Raw genomic sequence first — 27,842 nt, 5'->3', positions numbered from 1 at the left:
CTTCTCCAAGTTGACTCTTCACATGCCTCGCCACATTGGTGGCGGTTACCGCTTGATGCCGTACGGCTGTTTCCTGCCACACAGTAGTTTTCTGAAGGCGTTCCTGAAATCGGGGCTGAATATGGTGTAGATTATCGGGTTGAGCATGGAGTTGACGTAGCCAAGCCACAGAAAGACGCTGAACGCGTAACCGCCGGACGAGCACGACGTGCAGAGAGTCATGAGGAGCACGTTGACGAAGAAGGGCATCCAACAGACGACGAACACGCCCGTGATGATGGCCAGGGTCTTGGCGGCCTTGCGCTCGCGCTTGGACTCGAGCGATTCGCGGGAGATGTGTGGCTGCTTGACTTGTTGCTTGCGGTCTTTGTTGTTCTGCAGCTTCGGTCGCAGCGGCGCCCCGTCGTTGTTACGTGAGACGTCAGACTCCTGCGTGGTGGTCCCGCCGCTACACGAGTTCGGACTGTGATTCTCTCCGGCCACTATTACCGAGATTTCCACGTTTGAAGACGGGCTCTTGGCCATCGCGATAGGAACCTTGCTGCCCGGCTTATGGCGAATTCTGCGGCGTGCCACTTGGTAGATGCGCCAGTAGAGCAGCAGGATTAGTATCAGAGGCACGTAAAATGTGGCGCACGTAGCGAATATCTGGTAGCCTACGTCCTGGCTAACCAGGCAGATTCGGTTGACCTGGACCCTTCGCTGGAAGTCCGGGTCCTTCCAGCCGAACACAGGCGCCACCGACACGGCGACGGCAACAGCCCAGACCAGGAAGGATCATGAGCCCAACCTGGCGCGCGTTCCGCTGGCGCACGTAGTCCACCTGAGCTACCGTCCTGTAGCGGTCCATGGCTATGGCGAGGAGATGCAGGATAGAGGCCGTACAGCAGAGCACGTCACAGCAAGTCCACACGTCGCACAGGGCGGGCCCTAGCGCCCACTCGCGGCTTACTTCAGCGACAGCCGCCAGGGGCATCACAAGGCAGGCGACCATGAGGTCCGCGACACCTAGCGACAGCACCAAATAGTTACCGACGGTTCTCAGATTACGCTCCATGAATATAGCTGCGATCACAAACACGTTACCGACCACGGTTGCGACTATGATGAGGCCTAAAATGCATGATACGAGCACGACCGCAAATAGCCGAAGCTTGGGCGGCAACGTTGCCGGCGAAAATGCATCGTCGCCCTCGACAGCTACTGCTGCGGCGGCATTGTAGGACGACGCATTTTGACTGGTCAGCGACATGTTCAGTGTAGCCGCGTCGCTGCCGCCAACAGCGTTTTCAAACATCGTGAGCCACGGTTCTTTATCGATGACGTCAGTGGCCGTCGAATTGGCAACGTCCGTCGTCCAGTTGGTGCTCAATGGTAGAGAGATGCTAGCCCTCGTTGTTGTTCGGTTCACTATGTGGAAAAGGATGGTCCCGGCCTGCCAAGCGTTTTCGAGAGCGCTCGGCGGTGTTTGGTTCATCTCTGTCTGCAGCCGTGGCACCGCATTCAGGATGAATGGGCGCTTCCCACGTCTAGGGCCGGATCGCTGTCGACGCGGTGACTGTTACCTGCAGATGAAAGATGCAAACAAACGCAGTGTTTAGGATGCGTATATGCAACAGCAAAACTATACTGCAATACAATACAATACAAATGATTTGAGCTTATGATTCCCACATACACCTAATGTACTCTATCCCCCCATATTGGAATCAGGCTGTATCATCAAGGTGTAGTGTCCTAAGCAGAGCCCATGCTCATGAAGGGAATACAACTCACTATTGCCTTTTGAGCAACTTAATTTGCAGCCCACTAAATTGAAGGTCTCATGACTGAGTGCTGCGCAACAGGATTGTCAGGGACTCTCTGGTGCAATCCTCCTAAATAAACTTTAGTATCTACGATTTTAAATGTGCACGCGATGCACGTCTTTGCATTACGCAAATATTACGCAACGGCACCATTATGGCTCACAATAAAACCCATAATCTTACGTCTCCAGCAGCTGCAGAATGCGAACTCGTGCGAGGGACGCCTATACCTCAAGCCAACTGCTCTGCGCTTATAAAAATAAACTGCTGTATTTCTCTCTCAAACAGTGCAAGTCTTAGCGATTTCTTAGTGGCCGGCTACATAACAGCCAGCTGTTAACAATTCCACGTCATTGACAGCTTTTTATACCAACTCGATTTAACCGGTTTTAAACAGAAAATGGTATAAGAGGTTTAAAACACTTTCCAGGGTATATTTATCTAGTTACTGCGAGAACAGGGGGAAAGGCGAGAAAAGAAAACCTGTCTTACAGTGTACTTCCATTCTTCCGATCGTAATGCTGACTGCAATCTTGTTCCAATAGATAAAAAAAGTCGTGCTTTACACAACGCTAACAATCACAACATTCTCTATCGTTTATGCTATGCGTGACCATAATTGAAAAACACATGGAATAGAAAGAAGGAAGGAAGGACTCTGAACGTCCCAACACCACGATATGATTATGAGGGACGCCGTAGTGGAGGGCTCCGGAAATTTCGACCACCTGGGGTTCTTCAACGTGCCCCTGAATCTAAGTACACGGGACTCAAACATTTTCGCCTCCATCGAAAATGCAGCCGCCGCGGCCGGGAGTCGATCCCGGGACCATCGGGTGAGCCGTCGAGCGCCATAACCACTAGACCACCGTGGCAAGGGTGAGGAATATAAGGAACTATGGGGTGCTTGGGAAATAACAACGAGAATCAAAGGCTGCACGGGGTTCAAGCACTTTCTTGTTGAGGTCAACCACAGAAATTCGACGAATCGCTAACAGCCAGGACGTTCTTCAGCGTTTATACTAGGTGGGAATATAGTTGAGGAACACGAGGTATAGGGAGAACTACTGGGTGCTTGGGAAAATAGCAAATGAGAAACAAAGCCCTCAGAAGATTTCAAGCACGTTGATGTTCGGCTCAACAACACAGCTTCCAAGAATACAGCAAGAACAACAAACGGTCCCACTGTTTACGCTCTGTGTCGGAGCACACAATCATGTTTTCGCGATTAATTGATCCGACGCCAGCCAATAATCCGCGAATCCGCGGTCGGCACAACTTCTTTGTCAGCTACTACGACCCGCGTGGGCTTGCATAACAAAAGACCCACGCACCCCTTGGCGTTTACTTTCCACGCTAGCGAACTCGCTCTCCTACACGTCCACTATAGCGTGACCCCTATAGGCCCAGTAATTACGCAAGGAACCTGTGCCTGTGCCTCACAGGTAAACAGTATTCCACACTCGGCTCACAGAGCACTGATCTTTTGCTCAACTTTCACCAATAAGGAGAGAAAGAAGCAGCGCGAACCATGCGGCCCGTCACGGTATATAGGACATGATAGAGAAAGCGCAACAAAGGAGGTGCGCGTTGGCGCAAAAATGAAAAGCCAACGACGACGACTCTCCTTCCCTCTTCGGCGATTCGGGAAGTAAACATGTGCGTTCTCCGACGCGGCTTCGTCTACCGCAGCTTTAGCTGTTGCTTCGCTGGACCTTTTATCGGATAGATGGGGGTCGTCTGAACGTGATCTGCACAATAGAGTCCCGAGCATTCACAGCTCCAGAGCATGAAGAGAGCCACCTGCGCAGTGTGGTACGTATTTCCTTGTGCGCAGATTGAGTGGCTCGGGAAGTCGGCACCGGACCTTTAAGCCTCGCCAACGCCTACTTTGTTCCCTCCGGTAGAGGCTCAATGATTGCCAGAAATTTATATGTCTTAGTGTACTTTTCGGAGGCTGAGGCTCTCTAAGACACAGTGGTACTATAGGTAAAACTGTCCAAGGAAAATGAAGAAAGAGGGTACACTTCTTGAAATACCCCCTTGCTACGCACCATACGGCAGATGTTGATTTGAGGAAGCCAGAGGGGCAAAACGAAACAAAATGAAAAGCAAAAGGCTCTTGAACATTGAAGTGAATAGCCCTACGCTTGATTTTGATGAAGTATGAGACACTGCGTTTCTCACAAGATTACATGATTGCTGCTCGCATGTCACATTGTCACCCCCATAATATGTCCTCATTTATCTTTTGTACGATCGCATCAGTGGCAAGAAAAAAAGTCACAGTTTCTCCGCAAAGGCGAAGCAATGAATGCGATAGCAAGAAACTAATGCTATACGAGTGAGGCTCGCCAATGGATACTCTCAGTTTGAACAGCGCTCCTGCTGCAAAGGCGGCCGAAGCAGCGAAGGAAACTAGCGTGCTTCAAGTGTCGAGCTGTGACACTTGATAGTTTGCGCTCATCTTCTGTTTGTTCGTTTAGCGGCGTCCCTTGAGCTCGAGTGACAGTAGTACGCTCCGTAACATGAGCGCGGACATCACGGTGAAAGCTCGACACAACCCTCTTCCCCTCACCACGAGATAACCGCGCGAGCAGACAGCGGAAGGGCAAGGTTCTCCCTGCGCAAATATAAAAAGAAGCGAGCAAGTTCCCCGACGACTTTTAAATCCGCCCGTCGTGCTCCTCACGCCATCTCTCTGGTAATGAAGAAACGCTTATAAGCGCCTCCCGTCTCCGAGTCCTGCCAGCGGTAAAGGGTGTGTATATAACGCTCGCCGTTAGCTACCTGAAGGATGTGCGCTTTCTGGCGTAGTGGTTAGCGTCACGCGCGGCGGAACGATAGGTCGCTGGTTCGATTCCGCGCATCGGAAGCATTGTTCCGATATATTTTTCTTTGGAACTTTGATATATATATACATACTTATACATATACGGCGCATGACGGCGGCGACGGCAAAATTCAGCCGGGACTGTCCATATAATTGCTATCGCAATAATATATCTCGTGAAAAGTTCTATTTACACAGATCGTGCCGTGCCTCGCCTAGTAAAGGAGAGGCCCAAATTGTGGTTTTGTGGCGAACATTTTTTACACAAATGACGCAATCTTAAAGTTCACGTTTATTTTCTTTCAACGGCTGGCTTCACGGCATAATTCATTTTATTTATTTAAAAGACCCATAATCAGTAAAAAAAAAACCGACAGTAAACTTGAAGTGAAGAGTGCCAAAAATGGACATTCTAGCTATTTGTTTAACTTTTGGTGAAAACAGTCTTAGTTTTGCCATGCAAGGGCGAAGCAGTGGATGTGATAGCATGAAATCGGAACGCTATACGAAGTAAGTCTAGCAGCTGACTCCTTTAAGGAACGCGGCCGCTGGAACCAGCGAAATGACTATCGTGCTGTCTTTGGCATCAACGCAAATTTTGCGATGAGAACACCGCAAGTACAAAGCTATGAGCCGTCTGCTGAGCCCCTCTAAGGATACCGGATACGGCAGGAGCGACCGCAGACGAGAACGCCCGGTCTGTCAAAGTACACATTTCCTGCCGGACCCACGCAGTTCCCTTTCCGGTTTCTAATAACCCTATACGCCTTTCGCGCGACGGAGACGACCGGCTCGTTTGATCTCTGCTTGAGTGGCGTTCGTCGGCAGCGCTCGCGCGCTTTCACTCGCACGATGAACATATGACGCGCGGGGCGATGTTTTAGATTTGGCTTTAAATGACCGCTGCCGTGCGCTCTGTGGCCATTTATATTCAAATAAGCTCCTTTCACTTGCACAATTTCTCAGAGAGGCATGGTTAGCTAAGCAATTTTTAAAAGACCTTGTAGACTCGCATTGTCACATTTTCTTTATGTTTTGCCGGATCCACATTTACTGCGAGTTTGATAATTTTTGTTAACTTCCAGCCTGGAAATTGTGCTAGGAAAGATACCTGGAAAGCTAATTTGTAATCGTTAGTGCATTTATTACATGCTGCATAGGTGGAAAAGCAGGTGAACTATCCCCCAAATTATTTCATTTTTTTAATCTCCTTAGTAATGACGTTCGAACAGTGTTGTGTTTGAACTAGCGACATTATATATTCCAACCGGACTCACTGCTTTCGAAAATAAAACATAGAAAGCTTTCTGTGCGTCTTTTTTATAATAATGTGGCAGCCAGAATGATAAATTTATAGACGACCATTTTAGAAAAAAAAACAGAACTGCAAAATGGTATTTTCTTTGTTGGTCTGTTTTCCTCTAGTCGCTTCCAGAAAGCTCATCGACATTCTCCGACAAAGTTAGAAAAAAAGTTCGCAAAATATTCCCTACATACGTTCAAAGCCATGCGTTGTATGGACTTACTTCCATGATGTGACCATACGGTGGCCCTAAAAACCGAATAGTCACGTAGCAAATTTTGCGACGTTCAAAAGTGCTAACGCGCCAACAATTTTGAAAGCTCTGAATTACAAGTTTAGGGTTTCCGATACCGCGTGCTACGGCTTTAATTTAACCGACAGTAAACACGTACGTGCTCTCACATTACTCAAGCTCGTAATTGTTTCTTATTCCTTCATACATGTAGAACGTAAAGTGAAAGATATCTACACGTTGGACGGCCATCCTTATGCAACAAAAGAGGCCTAAAAAAAGAATGGGCTCACCGTTTTCCAAGAAAAGAACGTTAATCGATCCGCTGGGTCGGCGTCGTCTAGCGAAGCTCACATTTTCGATATTCTTGTTGTTTGATATTGTCTCTGTTCAGCTGACTCAATATATTTTTTCTCTCATGTTTCTCCAGCTCCAGCGTAAAACAATTTTTTTTTGTAAAGATATCCTAAAAGCGCTACCTTGGCGGCCTGTCATGTGCCGCTCTCGAAAAAGTCATTGACTGAGTGAAGGCAAACTAAATTGTTTTTCGCTCAATCTGTAACCTCAAGCCACGTGTCCAAAAGAGACGTACTATTTTTCTCCTCATACTCGACTGACATGCCTACCGTGGTGTTTTTCCCAAGTGGACGTCGTCACCCGCAGCGGTGCCGCTTCTTCTTGCGGTCCCCGGATGACATTGATGGAGAAGACGGTAGTTGGCGTTCCCCTTGGAGTAGTAACTTCAAGCACGCTCCCGTTTCGTCGAGGGCACCTCCTAGGCTATGGCTGAGACTCCGAGGCAATGGCTCGAACGTCTCGTCTTGCGTGACCAGGCTGCGGTGGCGTTGCGCGATCCAGGGCGTTTTCGAGTGGGCAGCAGCCGGCTGGCAACGACGCGCTCTCGTTGCGTGTACCTTGACCCTGGTTGCTTCGACGCGGAATTCTGCGAATGATAAATAAAAAGAAGCGGTATTGAGATTTTTGGTCATGTCAATGCCCGCGATTCTGTTCTTCTAGTAATAGTTTGTTGTGGACGTTGACATTACCTACAACGCAAGACAAAAGCAGTCGCCGGTGCCCCTCATATGCACACACCTGTCTTTAAATACCGTTATTTAAAGAGAACCTTCGTGAGGTCTATCTATCTATCTATCTATCTATCTATCTATCTATCTATCTATCTATCTATCTATCTATCTATCTATCTATCTATCTATCTATCTATCTATCTATCTATCTATCTATCTATCTATCTATCTATCTATCTATCTATCTATCTATCTATCTATCTATCTATCTATCTATCTATCTATCTATGTATCTATCTATCTATCTATCTATCTATCTATCTATGTAAACTACACCCCGAACATAATTTTGGCAGACATGGCGGAAATTTAGTGTAGTAGCACCTGGATATCATAAAATGTGGCAAACGCCAATTAGCACTGTCGTGAAAGAAAACAGATTAGCAATATTAAAAATAACGAAACACGCAAAACGTCCGAGGGAAATAGTTTGCAAAAAGCGGCTAGGTTGAAAATACCTCGCGTGCAGTTTCCTTGACGCACAAGCACACGCTCGCGAACGAAGTAAGAATGTGCACTGAATTATACTGGGGAGATTTGACGAAATGGATCACCGCGACAGGTGCCTTATTTTAAACTGCAGAAGCTGCACCGCATTGATCGTTCCCTCCTCAATATTTAATAGCATTACAATAGGCATATGATTGTTACCAGCAAAAATTAGCCCAGCTTCACTGACACCGTCGCGAAGACGGATGAAACAGCGAGACGTTCACGTCGCTTCATCTTGCCACGCTTTAAACCCAAGGTCCGATGCAAGCCGTTCACGTCTAAGATCACCTTCTCTCACTTGAAGCTTTGGATCTTCTACCCTCCACATGAAGTTGGCTTCGGCATCTCTTGCGCGGGCTTCTCGATTAGAACCGCCGTTCACGCGCCAATTCCTATCGACGCTCCCGATGGACAGCTTCTTGCGGAGAGATCCTGACAACCCATCGCCGAACATTTGAGAAAGACCGCCGGGCTTCTGGATCATGTACGTTTGCCTGTCACCGGCAAACTAATGCCGATTTCGCTGTTATTGCGTAGTACGTGGTCCGTGGTAAGGATTTGGTTATAGACAGCTTCTAAATGTTTAATGAACCGAAGGTGAGTAGTGGGGCTTGCCCAATTTCGGTGGCGCATACCCGCTAGGAGCTGCGAGCCGTGTTACACCCATAGTCCCAGGTACCACTATCCCTCAGCAGTTGGAGGCTACGGTGCTCAGCTCAGGCTCGGAAGCACAAGCGTGGGTCACGGAGCGGGCAGAGGCAGCCGCCAGGGCCCACGGTCTCCTGGCCGCCTGACCAACAGCGGAGTCTCGAACGCTGAACATCAGCCCCATCTACATGGCGCCCAAGAAATGCTTCTCCTGCTCCTCTTCCCTGGAATACTTCGACCATAAACAGCTTCGCTGTTAAAATCCTCTCTTCATCATATTGATAAGGATAACCGGCACGCAAGTCGCCGAACCCACTCTACCACATGGTCTGGGAGTGCAACAGCAATTCGAAGACGACGCCTATCCAGTCACCAGCAGATGACCAGTGGGAGACACAGCTGACAAGCCCAAATCCCGAGGACCAGCGAGAGCTAGTGAACAGGGCTAGGCTATCGGCTCAGGCTCACGGCCGCCTACCTCCGAACGTAATAGGGCTGGTCTAAGATATAAATTTCAAATCTCTCTCTCTCTTCGTCCTATAGCCTTATGTAATACGAGTAGCTCTTACTCAGTAAAATCGGAGGTTTTTTTTTTTAAACAAGGTTAAAAGTATTACGAGGAGCTTCTAATAATGACTATCCATTTTCGTAGACGAACAGAGCATCCAAGAAAATCCGGAAGACCAGTGGGAGGCGTTGCTGACGTCACTAGACCCTGAGGACCAGCTCCGACTGGTGGACAGGGCTCTGGTATCAGCTGCAAGCCATGGCTACCTGGAATAAGGAAGTCACCCTCCTCTGGGCGAACAGAATGCGCCTGGTCAGATAATAAAGTTTAATTCTCTCCCTCTCTCTCGTATGATTTTCATTTTTTTTTCCTTCGCGAATAATGTCCGCAACATTCCAATGAACAAAAGAATCTAATGTTGCCGAGTGTACCGCTAAAAGGAATCCCGGCAGAATATCGTCTATTGATTCTTTTTTTTCCCTTTCCACCATCTGGAGAGCATCATTATGCGCCTCTTTGATGGCTGCAGTACGACAGCTGGTTTCATCGCAACACGGGACCGCGAAATGGCGTACTCGTAAACGTGCCCCAGAACGATGACAGTAACCGCTGTGACCCCGTCAAGATAATGCGTATCCTGCAGCGTCAACATGTGCGACAACGTCGCCATATAGGGACGACCCTTCGTTTCCATGCGATATAACGAAAGAAGAAGCAACCACGGCTCGCCCATTTCTCAGGGCATTCTGTCCGAATCCAGAGAGGCAATCACCTAAGAAAGCACGAACAGAACGCGGAGCTGCCGAAGATGGTCCTTGGATCTCGCCGTTCGATGGGGGCGCCGGCATTATTTGTATAACATAGTAAAAACAAAAGACATAGGGATGGACTTATAGGATGGAAATGGTTGTGCTGGAGCAGCTGCAATGTATTATCGTTTTTCTTTGTTTTGTGCCTGAGCTACTGTAATGTTGTATTTACTTGTTCGCTTGTTCGAACTACCAACATTGGTGAATGCAGCAGAAGGATGGACAAATGGGATAGCTGTTCATAATTTTGCGCTGTTCTTCAAAATGTTCAGATTTGGTGAGTACGTCGCTACAAATATGGGCATCCTTGACGTTAGACAAGTTGACGTGGGCATGCATCGCTTTGTTGACAGCTTACATGTAACTTGTAACTGAAACAATTAAGGATTCGAAAAGTGTCTTTCATGCATAGGGGCAGGCAGCTTGGATCTCGAGCTGTGTCGAATTTGACCAGCTCTTGGTTTTGCTCTTTCGTCAAGCATCGCATCCGTGTAGATTACACAGCGTCTCATAGGTACCGTCATATTATCTGTTGTGCTTGATTTGAAGGGCATATTGCAGTCTGATACCATAGTAAAATATTGTTCAATATCGCAATATCGCAAAATGTGCATAAGAATAGGAGTGAAGCACCACGACTTTCGATATGTAGGGTCGCTCAAATAAGCATTATTGCTTGCTGTAGATGAATAATAAACTCACAGATGGTACTAACTTGCTCTTGTAGCGTTGGTACATGTGTGATTCATCGGATGGCTGTGGTTCTTTCATGGCACATCTAGTGATGGTCGCCTGAGGACGTGTGCAGTACGTATTTCTAGTGGGCCATGCGTCAACCAAGCGTCTCCAATATAACATTACAGAAAGCACAGGTACCGTTTCACCAGCATCAATGGGTTCATATTCATATTGCTCATTAGAAGGTGTATAGGCGCATTGTCTAAAGATCCCAGCAGTGCCAAACCGGTCACAAAAGGCAGGTTGAGCTCCCTGCTTTCCCTTTCCTTAACTCTTTCTCTCTCACAGCCGCGCAAGGGCGCTTGTCAAAGATCGAATACCACAAGGGCGAAAAACACAACAAAGCTCTAGACGTGAACATTGACACAGCGTTATATTCTGTTTCCTCGTATCTCCAGCTGTCCGTGTATACTGTCGTCCTCATATGCGTGCATGTATGCGTTGCCGCAACATCGAAACTGGGCTGCGCAATCAGCTCTGTCTCATCGGCCGGCTGCTATTGAATACGCCAGTGTCATAGCATTGTTCCGCTAAGAGAAAAAGACTCCGAGTGATCAGCAGGTACACAGGAATGCTTCATTCCCGCTATATCCCCAGCTTTCCACATTCGCTCAGTAGGCCGTTCGTGTCCTGAGCCGCGACGAACCATTACGCAGCAAGATAATTCAGTGGGCACCGCACAAACCTAACGCGGATGTTGTTCAGGGTTATTGATTGCAGGCACTGGGGCAACAATGTTGGACAGTAAAGCGTGACGGTTGCAATGTTTCTCTGCCCCATATACCGCCGCCCGAGCTCCGAGGAAGTACTGCGCCGGCAGTGTCGCAATACCACGACAATGTACATAGACATTCTGAGCGGAGCCGTCTAGCTATTTCCCAAATGCAGACATCTTATATCCGGTGAATATGCGATGAATGTCGTTAGTTTTGCATTTCAGGCTGCCATGAACAGTAAGCGGACGTTGGCGCTATGAATGGTTGAGCGAAATCGCAACGGCTAACGCCTACTTGATGAATTATTCAGGAGGAACTGCGGGCTCAAAATCGCATCCGCATTGAAGACTGTTAGCAACGAAAACACACACACACACACACACACACACACACACACACACACACACACACACACACACACACACACACACACACACACACACACACACACACACACACACACACACACACACACACACACACGCACGCACATGCACACACACACACGCACGCACATGCACACACACAGCAAGAAAAGTGTGGTTCCGGAAACTCGACGAGATTAAGTAGAGCCTAAGACTTACATGGCTTTGGATCTTATTTTTTTAGTCGTTCAGCCGATAGGTTTCCGATATTCTATTCAGCAGATGCTCAACGTTTTTTTCCTCCGCGCACTATATCGCTCTCAAGCTTTTGTTAACTACAAAGCACAGTTCTAAATGACCGAACATTTGTTTGCATAGTCACAAGTACCATATATCAAAACAATAAGTCGTACTAAACGCATACACAACGCATAATAGTAATTCGAGCGATATTGGTTGAAGTTTGACTGAAAAAAAAGCACATTAAGAAAGAGAAATAAGGAATTTGCACACTCCTTGAATTTGCAAGCAACGACGTATTTATTTCTAAATAATTATTCGGCAACACTTAACTTTATTTCTTGTAATCATATTAGCTAGCTAAGGAGTTTACAGTATGCAGCTCTTACCTCGGAAGAAGTTGCATGTAAACGTCAAACGAAGAACACAGCTTTATGCTCGGCTGTTTCACATTCATTTGTGAGAACGTATAATGTGAGGCACGACTTTATTTTTTAATTCTATGGTATCTGGCAAGTCACGAACATTCGGTCACGCCACACAGATCAGAACACCGTGGCTGCAACAGTTGGGAAGAGAGAAGTTTTAACGACTGAGTAGAGAAAAGTTCCAATGTACGAATGGTAGTTGCAGAGAGACTAGTTATCGTTATCTTGATGACCGAAGACAGCGCTACAGTGGAAAAGAACCAATGAACCAAATGGCTTATAGGATCTCCCTGCGAAAGTGCACTCCCACGCAGACTGCTTGCAGAAGAAAGCCATTAGTAAATTATGCGTCGTTGCTCTCGGGCTAAGAATGCGGGTACCACAAGACACGCCATCGATTCCAGCAAAAAGTCCAATCGTGCAAGAACAACGGGTGCGAGCGCCTTTTTTTTTCCTTTTTGCGCCGCGCGCCCAGCTAAAATCGCTGAAAGTTAGATGCTTTGCATGAATCCGATCATGAAAAATAAAGTATGGAAGGCCGAGGGACCTGATTACAATGCAGTCCGCTGCTCTGTTTGCCCACCTGTTGTGACTAGCAATCGGTCTGATGATATCGCTCACTTTAATCTCGCAGCGACCATTTGCATCTTTATTCCGCGTGCAGTTCGTGCACTAATAAAGATACAACACACATACGTGCACAGAACACGTATGTAACATAGGCACATTACGTAGATGTGAATAATTCTGGCATTACCTGAACTTTGATAAATCTAACATACAGTTTTGGCTTTCTGAACCTCCTATTTTTTAGCATACGGATGGGCCAAAAAAAGTATAAATAGGTTTTCGCCTTATTCCTGACAAGCAGACACGTTTTCAATGCATCTGCGGATTAGCACAGTACATTTCTGTTATGCGCTCGAACTATGAAACGCAGAAATTTGGGCTAAATGGTGAACGTCGACATCTTAAAAAGCGCGTTCTGTGTGGCGCCCATCCTGTCTACGGGTTCCTTCCTTGTGTGAGTTATCCTTTGCGGTTGTCGAAGCGCAAAAACCATGTCGGTTTCTTCCAACTACCTATATTTCGCAACAAATGCAGAAACGCCCCCGCTCAAATGTCCGTCAGAAAGACACGTCATTTCGCAAGGTCTGCCACTCGTGCTGAAATTTACGCTTCGCATCAAATAAAAGGCGGCGATTCCGCGTGCTGTCACTTTACGCGTTAAGTCATATATAGCTGAAAATGCACGCGTTCTGTTACCTGGATGGTGTGAATCACTTCACAAATGACACTCAGAATGGCCACCTGCAAGCAGCGATGTATTCCTTCTAGACAATTGGAAACAAAACCTGGGATGCTGAAGATAATGATGCGCTGCAGGGGTACACATTCACACGAAAAACCAGAAGGAGCACGAAACGAACACCAACCTTGCACGATAACAACATTTATTCATACTCATTCGGTCATTACCTATACAGCGTGTTCAAGCTAACTAGCACCAGGTATTTAAAAAAGAAACTTAGGCACTACCCGTCTCAAATCGGCGCAGTATTGTTCGGAGCCAAATATAGCACATCAGAATTTTTTTTCCAAACAGCCAAGCCCGGTAATTAACAGATTGCTCAATGAACATTTTAAACAGTAACTGTAGAGAAAAGATTACGCCATCTCCCGCTAAAGGGGACCATGAGGCGATGCAAAGCCGGAGCACTTGCACGATCGCGTTCCGTTGGCGTTCGCTGGGCATGCTACGGACCTCGCGTCGTGGAGCGCGAAGGGGAACACTACGCGCGTCGTGTCTTCCCTCTAGCCTGGCCGTTAATTCTCACAGGGCGTGTGGGGAACGTTGACAGGCGCACGAGAGAGAGGCAGCGTAGGAGAGGGGAGAGAGGGGGAGGGGACGCGCATGCGCTGGCCCTCATCGCGGCGCCGCGCAGGAGAGAATTTTGGCATGTCGAGCACGCATTTCAGAGGAGGCAACCGAGACAAGCGCTGGACTGAACGCGCGCAGCGCTCTGCTATTTGAAGGAGAGGAGACTAGAGGAGGAGAGTAGCGTATGCGCCGTGAGAGCAGAAGCGAGAACGCAGGAGAAGCGCAAGCAGGCGCTGGTAGAGAAGTTGAGAGAGTAACGCGCAGCTGCTGGAGAGAGGGAAGGAGGAGAGTCGCGCATGCGTAGTGTGAGTGCAGATTACCACGCCGCCTTACATACCCCCGAGCAAGAGATACTTCGCATATAAAAATTTTCAATACAAAAGTTGTAGCGCTTGTTCAGAAACACTGATTTTTTTTAAATCTATGGTAAGATAACTGCCGTGCCTAATTCTTTTTCGGCTTTTCTTTTAAGCACGCGAATTAAAAAGAAATACTACGTGACTGCCGCCTAACGTACGGCGGTTTTACTGCCCTCAAATGTAAGTTGAATGAATTATCAAAGACTGCTTCCCGCACGGAGGTCGATTGAAGAGGCTATCGGTGACTGCGATGGACGTTAAGCGACAAAAGGAGCATACCCTTTCAACAAGCCCCGCCACGGTTGTCTAGTGGTTATGGCGCTCGACTACTGACCCGAAGGTCGCGGGATCGAATCCCGGCCGCGGCGGCTGCATTTTCGATGGAGGCGAAAATGTTTGAGGCCCGTGTACTTAGATTTAGGTGCACGTTAAAGAACCCCAGGTGGTCAAAATTTCCGGAGCACTTCACTACGGCGTCTCTCATAATCATATGGTGGTTTTGGGACGTTAAACCCCAGATACTACTACAACTACCCTTTCAACAAAAAAAAAATTAAAGAAAAGGCGGCAGTCACGGACCAAATGCCAAATGAGCCGGTAGGCAACATTTGATGCAGCGTAGGCATTTTTAGGGGCGAAGCTCCTTAAGGCGGCACCCGTTCGTCCCTCGTCGTGCTCGTAGTAGTGAGTAACAAGTCTTACCCTTTGACCTCCAAGGTGGTGCCGGTGGGAGATTTCTCCTGTGCGTTGTTGAACAATAAAAAATTCGCAGCGTGCGCGTTAACTAAAAGCCGAATTCTTCTGTCTCTGTAGAAGTGTAAGTGTTAGCTAAAAGCCGACTTCTTCTGTCTCTCATTCCCATTAGCAGCCATTGTTTACCTCCAAGGTAGTGCCTGGTGAGATTTCTCCTGTGCGTGATTAAACAATAAAAATTTTGTTCAAAACGCCGTTGATTGATGAAATAAACCAACGAAAGACGCCAGATGTTTTGTAAAAACAAAACGAAAGAACGCCAGATGTTTCTAAAGCAAAACGAAAAAGACGCCAGCTGCTTAACGAAAGACGCAAGGTGTTTTCTAAAGCAATGGTTTTCTAAACAATGAAAATTCACAGCGTACATGTAAAATTAAAGTGAGCTGCAAGTCGTCATAACTCATCGAACCTTTAGTATAAACGCGCCCGATCTCACGTCGGTGATGATGTACTGGGCAGAATTCACGGAAGATTCACGGTTTACCGATGAACCTCCGCAGCTTCGCCCACTCATCATCATTCACTCCGTGGATATGCTGTGATTTTTTCTTTTCTTTTCGCACCAATGAAGAAACACATTGGAAGGGTTACGGTGACAGCGTGATGAAGGATCGAGATAAAAGGTTCACTCATACGTGGCAGCCACATTTTCACAGACTTTTTTTTTGCTTTTTAACACGAAAGTGTTTTATGCCGGGGTCCACCAAGTACATCCGTCACGGATATGACGTTGATAAAATGGACGCCAACGGGTGAGAAAGAAAAAAACCAAGAAGAAGATACCCCGCTGGGAATCGAACCCACGACGTTGCGGCCGCGACGGCAAGCGCCCGACGCTCTACCGACTAAGCCAACTCGGGAGATGCTAGGCACAGCGCGAACGCGCCTTATATCTTTCACACCTTCTCTTTCGCGGCGGGCGGAGCGGGGCGGTGCCGCCGTCTGTGAGAGGTGAAAAGAAGTAATGCTTCACGATCGACACTTACTAGCGCTTACTCCGAGATTGCACGTGATATCGGAGGTCATGGTTAAAGCGTCTCGATACCAGAAAGGTAGACTGGCCGCGCTGGCGTCGCCGAAGCACCCTTGACGCAGTTACGTTCTTTGCATTTGGATTCGTGTTAGCGTGCGTCGGCTCATCGGAGTAGTGCAGCTTCCACGTGCACGAACGGGATTTCTCTGCCGCCGACTGCTTCAATTGCGAGAGCACCGACTAACAAAACTGCTGCAATATGCGTTGCAGAAAGGACGCGATTTAGACGGGCGAATGTCGTGCCTTGGTGGAGCGAGAGCAGCGCCTGCGAGACAGAGGCCAGCGGGACGCACGCGTTTGCGGCTCAGGCTACGAACCTCTACCTCCCGCGTTGCTGAAGTGCAGTGTGTGTTATGTATGCATGAGCACAGGCGTCGGCTACCCATTATTAGAAAGCGCACACCGTGCCGTTTCTCGCCTTAATTGACGACGCTTTGAAGAAGTGCATACCGGGTACCAATGTTGATTATGAGCTTGTTGATATCATCCTTACGCGCGATTCACGATTCGCTGTGCCCAAATATATGTTCACACCGTCAGCTACCTCAACGGTTTAATCATGATCATGGGCGTTAGTCGTCGCGATAGAGACATGCTGTCAACATGGGTGCATCCACGTCAAACGGTGCTATAGCTGCCAAACACGAATAGACATTGTACAAGCTCTCATATATCACTACACAATAAGCACTACTTCTGTGAAGGCACGTTTCACTTTCGTGTTATACCGATTCCTATGACGGAGGGATCAGCCATGTTTTTTTTGTAGACGTTACGCCCCTACCACCACTTAGCGTCCATCGCAGTCACCGATAGCCTGCATAATCGAGCTTCTTGCGCGAAGCAGCCTTTGAAAATTCGTTCAACTTCCATTTGAGGACATTAAAAGAGCTGTGCGTTTGGTGGCGGTCACGTCGTATTCTTGTTAAATTTGTGCGCTTTAAAAAAAAGGCTGGAAAAAAATTGCAGGGGAGTTGGCTTAGCATAGATTTAAAAAATTCGATGTTTCTGAACAAGCGCTACAACTTTTGTATTGAAGAGTATTTGCTAGATTTATTATTTGGAATGTTCATTAAGCAACTTTTTTTTTATTACCGAGCTTGGCGGATTGCAAAAACTACCGCGATGTGCTCTGTATGGCTCAGAACAATTTTGCGCTAATTAGAGAAGAATAGCGCTTATGTTTAATTTTTAATACTTGGTAACTATCAGATGAAGCAACCTGTATATGCAAAGACAGTGAAAGATGATGTATGCAATGACGCCAGAAAATTTGATGCAACAACAAGAAAATATGATGTAACAAGGTCCAACGAACACGTGTCTTGAGACATGAAGTAATTAATGAATTTGCGCGAAAGCCCTCGTTTAAAAATTCTGCAGTGCCTAAATTTAGCTTTACAGATGGTGCACTTACACAATCGCGGCCCGATGTGTGAATACTAAAAAGAACGCTTTGATTATTGCCCTCTTCCTCCTGTTCCTTTTAATCTATACACAATCCTGTTTCTATAACTCTGCAGGGGGCCCACTGAACTGACTTTATATGTCGACAATCTTTTTGATGTACAACGGCGTATGAGCTAAAGAAGAACTGACATTTGGACGAGTTGAAGCACTGATGCTTTTGCTGCGAGTGAAATCGGCACGATCAATAAGCGCCTGATGACCTTAAGGAAGCAGAGCGCCTCAAAAGCGAATGATCAAAGGTCACGCCACTGCTTTCTGTAATGTTACAATTAATCTGCTCTGTATGAGGCACGGGGCTGTTTAACACATGTTGACGCAACCCCACTATCCATTACTCGTATGAGAGACCCAATAGGAGCAAGTGACGTCCATGTATGCCAAGCCAACCCCGCCTGCTGCAACATTACCATCACCACCACCTTCGGGTGCAATAAGGCCGTGGGTTGTGAGCAAAGGAGTACGTGTGGTTGTTAAGGAGAGTACAATCAAGATATGCCGATAAGTACGGCCTTGCTTTACTTCGTAGAAGACGGAGTCCTTGTGCGTGTTTTTGTTAAAATTTGGAACGCTCAGAAGAGAGAATAACCGCGAAACATATTGGGCGCTATCCCAGACGTCGAATCCAACGCTCCACAAAACCACTTTGTACCATATGTTTAGGAAGCCACATTTCTAGCATGGGTGTAGAGTCCTTGTCGTTAGGCTGCGCATAATGTAAAAGAAAAAAAAATTCGGCAGATCCCACGCACTGTGGGAATCGATGTAATGCAAAGCAGCCAGCAAAGAGCTGCATACATCGCCTTGTTTGTCTTTGAGCCAAATGAAATCCTTCATGCCATGGCATCTAGTCCACTATATATCGCATGTTTGCCATGCACGCATGCATGCACAATCTAGTGTATACCATGCCAATGAAATGCATATTCTGGTATATAAATGCATGACCTGTCGTTTATGTTCATCACGCACTCGTGTCATGCCATACCAATTTTGGTATATATCACGTTGACAAAACGGCCGGAAGCGCACCATGACAGTGGCATGTAAATCATACCGTACATGACATGCGTAACATGATTCGCATGTTAATACCTCTCATTTATGTTCGTCATACAGTCACATCGCGCAATACCAATTTTGGTGTATATCAAAGGAGCGAAATGGCCGCGAGTGCACCATGAGTAGAGCATGTAAATCATGCCATACATGACATGAATATTATGGTTTTCTATGTTACCACCTGTCACTAATGTTCGTCATACAGTCACATCGCGCAATACCAGTTTTGGTGTATATCAAGCTATCGAATGGGCCGCGAATGCACCATGAGCGTGGCATGTAAGTCATGACATACATGGCATGCATGTCATAGTTTTCATGTTACCACCTGTTATTCATGTTCTTCATACAGTCACATCGCGCAATACCAATTTTGGTGCATATCATTCTAGCGAAACGGCCACGAGTTCGCCATGAGCATGGCATGTATATCATGCCGTACATTTCATGCATGTCATGATTATCATGTTACCACCTTTCATTTACGTTCGTCATACAGTGGCGTCGCGCAATACCAATTTTGGTGTGTACCAAGCTAGCGAAACGGCCGGGAATGCACAATGAGCGCGGCATGTAAATCATGACATACATAACCTGCATGCGACAAATAATAAACTCTCCAGCCACTTTGCAAAAGTTAAACTTTAAAAGCTATAAAACTGACCCGACGTTTCGGGACCGATTCGGTCCCTTCCTCAGGGGTGACTGTTCGGCCGGCTCCGAGGCTAGCGAGTTTCTTTGGTGGTGTCCCCCTCTCCCTCGTCCTTCTTCCCGCCGTTCTTCTTGCCGCGGTGTTTCTTCCACTGGCTCCATAGACCGTGCACGTACACATTCGGCAAGGTTCCAGTTGAGCGGTTGACGTTTCCCAGTGTTGTTTGTATATGCCAGGATTCCAACAACTGCCTTTTTGTGTGGTTGCCTTCCGTGCCGATGACCCGGGCGTCGTCAAAATTGATGCGGTGGTCCATCTTTTCGCTGTGTTCAGCGAGGGCGTTTCGCGCGGCGTTGAAGCTACGCACGTCGTTTCGGTGTTGCCGTATCCTTTCGGGGAAGTTTTTTGTCTCACCGATGTAAGTGGCGTTGCAGTCCGTGCATGGAACCGCGTAGACCAAACCGGGGCATCTTTCTTTCGGCAATCGGTCTTTTGGCCGTGGCAGGAGACGCCCGATTGTTGACACGGGCTTGTGCGCTACCTGGATGCCTTCTCTTCCCAGCAGTCTGGACAGTTGCTCGCTGATTCCCGGAACGTATGGGACCGAGATGCGGTAGGAACGTTTGGGGGAAGCCTCATTATTAGTGTCACCCATTGCAGAAGAATGCGGATGGGGGACGCTTTCCCGGCGTCGCTGGCGCACTCGGCGAATAAAGCTCTTCGGGTATCCATTGTCCAGGAGGTCGGCGGTGATCGCTTTTTCTTCTTTTCTCCGTATTTCTTTGGAGCTGCAGACGGCCTCTGCGCGATTCAGGAGTGTGTTGACCACTGATGTTTTGTGGGCGGTCGGGTGGTTAGAGCTGAACTGCAGGTATCGTCCGGTGTGTGTAGGTTTTCGGTACACCGAGAAGCTCAAACGTCCTTTCAGCCCCGTTTTTTGCCGTTTCACTAGCACATCCAGAAAAGGAAGCACGTTGTTCTTTTCATGTTCCACGGTGAATTGAATCGCCGGTTCCATCGAATTTAGGTGTGCCAGGAAACCGTCGATGTTAGACTCCTTGATCACGCAAAAGACGTCATCCACATACCTCAAAAATATTGCTGGTGGTTCGGCGAACGTGTCCAAAGCTCGTGTTTCGATGTGTTCCATCGTCAGGTTTGCCGCTGTGGCTGAAATGGCGGCTCCCATGGCGGTTCCCCTTGTTTGTTGGAAGAATTCACCTCCGACAGAAAAATATGTTGCGTTGAGGCAGAACTCCATCAGACGGCACAGTTCGTCCGTGCTGAGGTTCGTCCTTTCGCTGAGGTTCTCATCCTTCTCCAGGGCGGCTCGGGCAGCTGAGACCGCGAGGGGTACGGGCACGCTCGTGAACAGCGAAACTACATCGAAAGACACGAGGCTTTCGTCACTGCCGATTGTCACCTCCGACATGCGCTGAACAAAATGGGTGGCGTTCTTTACATGTCTGGCTGTCTTCCCCACTTGTGGTGACAGGGTCCTGTGTAGATGTTCGGACAGCATGCGAAGTGGGGATGTTCTAAAGTCAACTATCGGACGCTACGTCCGATAGTTGACTTTAGAACATCCCCACTTCGCATGCTGTCCGAACATCTACACAGGACCCTGTCACCACTAGTGGGGAAGACAGCCAGACATGTAAAGAACGCCACCCATTTTGTTCAGCGCATGTCGGAGGTGACAATCGGCAGTGACGAAAGCCTCGTGTCTTTCGATGTAGTTTCGCTGTTCACGAGCGTGCCCGTACCCCTCGCGGTCTCAGCTGCCCGAGCCGCCCTGGAGAAGGATGAGAACCTCAGCGAAAGGACGAACCTCAGCACGGACGAACTGTGCCGTCTGATGGAGTTCTGCCTCAACGCAACATATTTTTCTGTCGGAGGTGAATTCTTCCAACAAACAAGGGGAACCGCCATGGGAGCCGCCATTTCAGCCACAGCGGCAAACCTGACGATGGAACACATCGAAACACGAGCTTTGGACACGTTCGCCGAACCACCAGCAATATTTTTGAGGTATGTGGATGACGTCTTTTGCGTGATCAAGGAGTCTAACATCGACGGTTTCCTGGCACACCTAAATTCGATGGAACCGGCGATTCAATTCACCGTGGAACATGAAAAGAACAACGTGCTTCCTTTTCTGGATGTGCTAGTGAAACGGCAAAAAACGGGGCTGAAAGGACGTTTGAGCTTCTCGGTGTACCGAAAACCTACACACACCGGACGATACCTGCAGTTCAGCTCTAACCACCCGACCGCCCACAAAACATCAGTGGTCAACACACTCCTGAATCGCGCAGAGGCCGTCTGCAGCTCCAAAGAAATACGGAGAAAAGAAGAAAAAGCGATCACCGCCGACCTCCTGGACAATGGATACCCGAAGAGCTTTATTCGCCGAGTGCGCCAGCGACGCCGGGAAAGCGTCCCCCATCCGCATTCTTCTGCAATGGGTGACACTAATAATGAGGCTTCCCCCAAACGTTCCTACCGCATCTCGGTCCCATACGTTCCGGGAATCAGCGAGCAACTGTCCAGACTGCTGGGAAGAGAAGGCATCCAGGTAGCGCACAAGCCCGTGTCAACAATCGGGCGTCTCCTGCCACGGCCAAAAGACCGATTGCCGAAAGAAAGATGCCCCGGTTTGGTCTACGCGGTTCCATGCACGGACTGCAACGCCACTTACATCGGTGAGACAAAAAACTTCCCCGAAAGGATACGGCAACACCGAAACGACGTGCGTAGCTTCAACGCCGCGCGAAACGCCCTCGCTGAACACAGCGAAAAGATGGACCACCGCATCAATTTTGACGACGCCCGGGTCATCGGCACGGAAGGCAACCACACAAAAAGGCAGTTGTTGGAATCCTGGCATATACAAACAACACCGGGAAACGTCAACCGCTCAACTGGAACCTTGCCGAATGTGTACGTGCACGGTCTATGGAGCCAGTGGAAGAAACACCGCGGCAAGAAGAACGGCGGGAAGAAGGACGAGGGAGAGGGGGACACCACCAAAGAAACTCGCTAGCCTCGGAGCCGGCCGAACAGTCACCCCTGAGGAAGGGACCGAATCGGTCCCGAAACGTCGGGTCAGTTTTATAGCTTTTAAAGTTTAACTTTTGCAAAGTGGCTGGAGAGTTTATTATTTGTCGTATGAATTTTTCACCCAGCCAGACAGATCTCTGTCGAATATGTTCACATAACCTGCATGTCATGATTTCCATGTTACCACCTCTCATTTACGTTCGTCATGCAGTCGCGTCGCGCAGTACCAATTTTGGTCTGTCAAGCAAGCGAAACGGCACGAGTGCGTCATTAGCAGGACATGTAAATCATGTCGTGCATGTCATGCATGTCATGATTTTCATGTTACCACGTCTCATTTACCGTCGTCGTACAGTCGCTTCGCACAATAGCAATTTTGGTGTACATCGAGCTAGCGAAGCGGCCGCGAGTGCATCATGAGCGTGGCAATTAAATCATGACATACATGACATGCATGTCATGGTTTTCATCTTACCAACTGTCATTCATGTTCTTCATACAGTCACATCGCGCAATACCAATTTTGGTGTATATCAATCTACTGAAACTGCCGCTAGCGCATCATGAGTGCGGCATGTAAATCAGGTCGTACATGACTTGCATGTCATGATTTTCATGTTACCACGTCTCACTTACGTTCGTCATACAGTCGTGTCGCGTAACACGAATTTTGGCGTATATCACGCAAGCGAAACGGACGCGAATGCACCATGAGCGTGGCATGTAAATCATGACATGCATGACATGCATGTCATGGTTTTCATCTTACCAACTATCATTCATATTCTTCATACAGTCACATCGCGCAATACCAATTTTGGTGTATATCAATCTACTGAAACTGCCGCTAGCGCATCATGAGCGTGGCATGTAAATCAGGTCGTACATGACTTGCATGTCATGATTTTCATGTTACCACGTCTCACTTACGTTCGTCATACAGCCGTGTCGCGTAACACCAATTTTGGTGTATATCACGCAAGCGAAACGGACGCGAATGCACCATGAGCGTGGCATGTAAATCATGACATACATGTCATGGATGTCATGGTTTTCGTTCTACCACCCGTTAATCATGTTCTTCATAAAGTCACATCGCACAATACCAATTTTGGTGTATATCAATCTAGCGAAACGGCCGCGAGTGCGCCATGAGCGTGGCATGTAAATCATGCCATACATGACATGCATATCATGATTTTTATGTTACCACGTGTCAGTTATGTTCGTCATACAGAAATATCTCGTCATACTGGTTTTCGTATGTATCCCTTCATTTAAACGGCCGCGAGCGCCCCGAGACCATGTCATGTAAATCATGCTGCACATGACATGCGCGTCATGATTTGCATGTTAGGACCTGTCATTATGTTCGTCATGAACTCTTGTCCCGCTGTACCAATTTTGGTATATATGAAATATAACGGAACGGCCGCAAGAGCCCAAAGGCCGTGAAATGTAAATCATGCTGTTCATGAAATGCGTGTCATGATTTTCATGATATGACCTGTCATTTATGTTCGCGACAAGGCCATGTTATGACACACCAATTTTGGTATACATCCGATTAACGGAACGGCCAGGGAGCCCAAAGGCCGTGGAATGTAAATCATGCTGTTCATGACATTCGTGTCATGATTTTCATGATATGACCTGTCATTTATGTTTGTAATAAGGCCATGTTATGACGCACCAATTTTGGTATACATCCCATTAACCAAACGGCCAGGAGAGCACAAAGTCGTAGGCGGATAGATAGATAGATAGATAGATAGATAGATAGATAGATAGATAGATAGATAGATAGATAGATAGATAGATAGATAGATAGATAGATAGATAGATAGATAGATAGATAGATAGATAGATAGATAGATAGATAGATAGATAGATAGATAGATAGATAGATACGCTCAAAGTCGCAGAAGTTCGCTAAGAAATGCTTCGCATTTAAAACAATAGGGGAAATCCGCAAAGCGTGCATTTAGTAGAAGCGACTGTAACTTACCAGGAATAGCATTCGCTAGAGGAAAAAAAAACATAATAAAGAAGCACCGGGCTACTAAAAAGGTGAAGCGAGGCGAGACCCCCATTTATAGAAGTGGGAGGACTTCGGGTAAGCCGTAGCGAAGTGTACTTGAGATGTTCAGTTCGTGTTTCTGTTTCCTTCCTAACTTCCCCGAAGATGGAAGGGACGAAGGAAGATACCATTGCACGACTGAGTGCAAGAAGTGCGCCCCGTTCTGACGTTTCTTGCGCCAACGGTTGCGGAAACGGAAAGCAGCTGCCGTGAGGAATTTCTCGCGGCATTTCGTCTTTGTTGATTATCGGCCCACTTTCAAAGGACTCACAAATACGCATGCCAACGAAGCAAACTTTCTGGTGTCGCAGGCTCGCATTGTCTGAGCTACGTACCCTATACCGTGCACGGAATAAATGATGCCGGTCTTACGACTACTGTCAATATTCGAGCTCCGACTACAGATTCGTTTTCTAAATCCCCGTTCCTATATAAAAGGTGCCGCAACAGCCTTCGTAGCTGTATTCTCTGGCCACGACAGATCGGCGTCTGCAAGACATATCTCTCAACTTTGAACGAGATGGCGTCTGCTCGCCTTATAGCAAGTTCAAATGCGCACGCGCCTGTGGGGGTGAAAGACGTCGCATGTAGGAGAAGCATGATGAGGGCACGAACAGGATATTGCATTCCTGCGACCTACAAGCAATGGTGGAGCGACGTCAGCCTTCGTCGTCGGCTTTACTGTGTCGTTTCTGGTGCTCTCGCGAAGGAAACATCACGTCGGCGAAGACGCGTCATTTCTTCGCTCTCCGCTGTAGCAGCGGACCATCGAGTTCTGTTGATTCGGAGAAGAGACTCGTACCGTTTTTTCTTCAAGTAGCTCGTGCCAGCAACCACAAAGAAGAAAGAAATAGACTGAAATAGCTTTTGTTAGGAAGTGTTACGGAGAAGAGGATCTCGAATATCCGGTTCACTGGTGCAGTGGATCGACGAATTGAACACTTCGACTTCTGGTTAACTGTCGGGTGTATGGGCTATCGTAATGGAAAAGTTTCACGCACATGGGCGGCTAAAATGAAATTAATCAGATGACTAGGCGCATAACATTGCAAATCTTGGGGGTGAGCTCGTTTTACAGGCACTGATCCAGTGAAAATATTTATAATGCATTACTTTACATGCGAACTGTTTATTTATTTATTTATTTATTTATTTATTTATTTATTTATTTATTTATTTATTTGGTTTAAATAGATAGAAAACACGATGACAAGAATTGTAAATATAAGAAGCATGGGAGAGGTGTTGCTAGCGCGTGACAATGTTTAGCGCAGCGCACGAATGATTGCTTAAAAAAAAAAAAAAGCACAGAGGGTGAAAAAGAGCGCGTGCTTCTTCTCCATTGCACCCTCCTCGGCTCCTGTTTTTTTCATAAAACAACTATACGTGCACTGTGCGGTTACTTGCATAATTTGGTATATATTAAGAGCAATAAAGAAATATTATGTTTTAATATTATATTATATTACAATATAAAAATTGCATCGCTGCGCCACGTAAAGATCACGCAACGTAAGGTAGCAAGGACGTTTCTCGTAAAACGTGCCGCCTGCTATATAAAAAGAAATGTAAATTAACATAATAAATTTTGGGGTTTCAACGTACCACCAGAGCAGCGATCTGCCAATTAGTCTCGCCGCAGTGGGGCACTTCTGAATAATGTGGACTATACGTGGCGCCGCTTAACGCACACCTAAGTTTAACGACGTGTGTGTTTCGCATTTCTTAGACATTAAAACGCAGTCGCCAGGGCCGGGTATCTAACCCTTCGTCGAGTTTAGGAGCGCCATACCTTATACCACTTAGCTATCACGGCCGGTGCCCGCTGTATGGCTAATGATCCTAAGTTCCGATAACGTAAAATGAAGCTAGCATCTAAATACGCGTTCTACCTAAATCAACTCACTACTAAACATCAAACGAAACAAAATATTCTTGAGTAATGTGCTTGCGAGAAGACCCACTAAAAAAGGAATCAACAGGGACCACTGTTTAGGGAGCCAACTTGAGAATAAATGACGGCCTGTTAACCATCTACGCTCTGTCATAATGGGTCTGGAAGGGATATCTGCGTTGAGATCTCCCGCTCCCGGTCCTCATCGTTTTCTTGTACGAGCGTGGGCCAATAATTAAGTGAGTAAATATTGCTCGACTTCGCTGGAGGAGAAAGCGTCATGTGGTGCGGACGTCGCCGGTTTGCCAAGCGCGCCTGCTCTCTAATTGATTTCTCATTATGCGGTTATCGTCATAGGCAAAGGAGGGCATGGAGCTCTTCTAACGAACTTTGTACGATATCCCTGCTTTGTCCCTTTTTTTTTGTCTATTAAACGCGGGTTAATGGTACTAGTCGTACTAACTGCGATGCAAAGGTCAATGAAGAGCTTGTGAGCGTCCCTTACTATGCGTTCGCAGTTTGGAGATCCAGAATATTTTTTTTAAGCGATTAAAGAGGAACTCCTACGAGGATTAAATGCAAAAACAAATTAACGGCACTGATACAAAGCTGTGCTCGGAAGACCGGGGCATCGAAGTGGTCTTGCAACACTTAGCCAACGCAAATTATAGGAAAGGATTTAGGAAAATTACAGGAATATCACTAACGCTATTAGATTAGAAATTACACGGATAAATAAAGTAACGCTAACTTTCACTTGCAAAATGTATATGGTAACTATACATAATATACAAATAAAGTTTTAGTAGTATTCGAAAACAGCCTACCTCTTTTTTCAGTGTGACATAAATGCGCAAATAGTTCTGGAGCACATTTTACCCTGGTTACCCTTAAATAACTGCACTTCTTGATATTACTGTTGAAGACGCATTGTTGAACATTCCTGGCAACGACTGCTGATTCGTAGCAAAATAGTCAGACACGGTGGCACTCCGGTAACGCTTATCGGAAATTCAGCGTGAACGAATCAAAACGCGGCTGTGCTTCCTGCTCGCGCGCTACCGCCAAAATAAAAAAAAAAAAGAAGGAAAAGAAACGATACACAGACTGGCCGAAGCATCTGGCGGGAACACGAAATGGCTTAGAAGCTCGATGGCTTTATAGACGCTCCGAAGGATAAACACAATAAGGTTGTTGACCTTTCCGAAGGGTCAAGCCTGCTTGGCTCTGCGGCACTTGTTTTTTTTAATTTATTTTTTGGTAGATACATCGAAGAGTTCACTGAACTTTCGATGACTTCTTGAACGGTCTGCGTACGTCATCGTTATACTGGTGCCGCTGAGCACAGACTCAGAATTGATGTAACATCACTCGGTTTCCGATAAGTGT

At 47.1% G+C, this 27,842-nt stretch overlaps 1 pseudogene; it reads right to left on the bottom strand.

Moving 5' to 3' along the window:
- Positions 1-27,346, bottom strand: LOC119387594 (5-hydroxytryptamine receptor 2B-like; annotated as a pseudogene).
- Between the last annotated feature and the right edge of the window lie 496 nt (positions 27,347-27,842).

Source organism: Rhipicephalus sanguineus, chromosome 3 (genome assembly GCF_013339695.2).
Source record: "Rhipicephalus sanguineus isolate Rsan-2018 chromosome 3, BIME_Rsan_1.4, whole genome shotgun sequence".
Lineage (NCBI taxonomy): Eukaryota > Metazoa > Arthropoda > Arachnida > Ixodida > Ixodidae > Rhipicephalus > Rhipicephalus sanguineus.
This window is presented reverse-complemented; position numbering and strand designations above follow the sequence as displayed.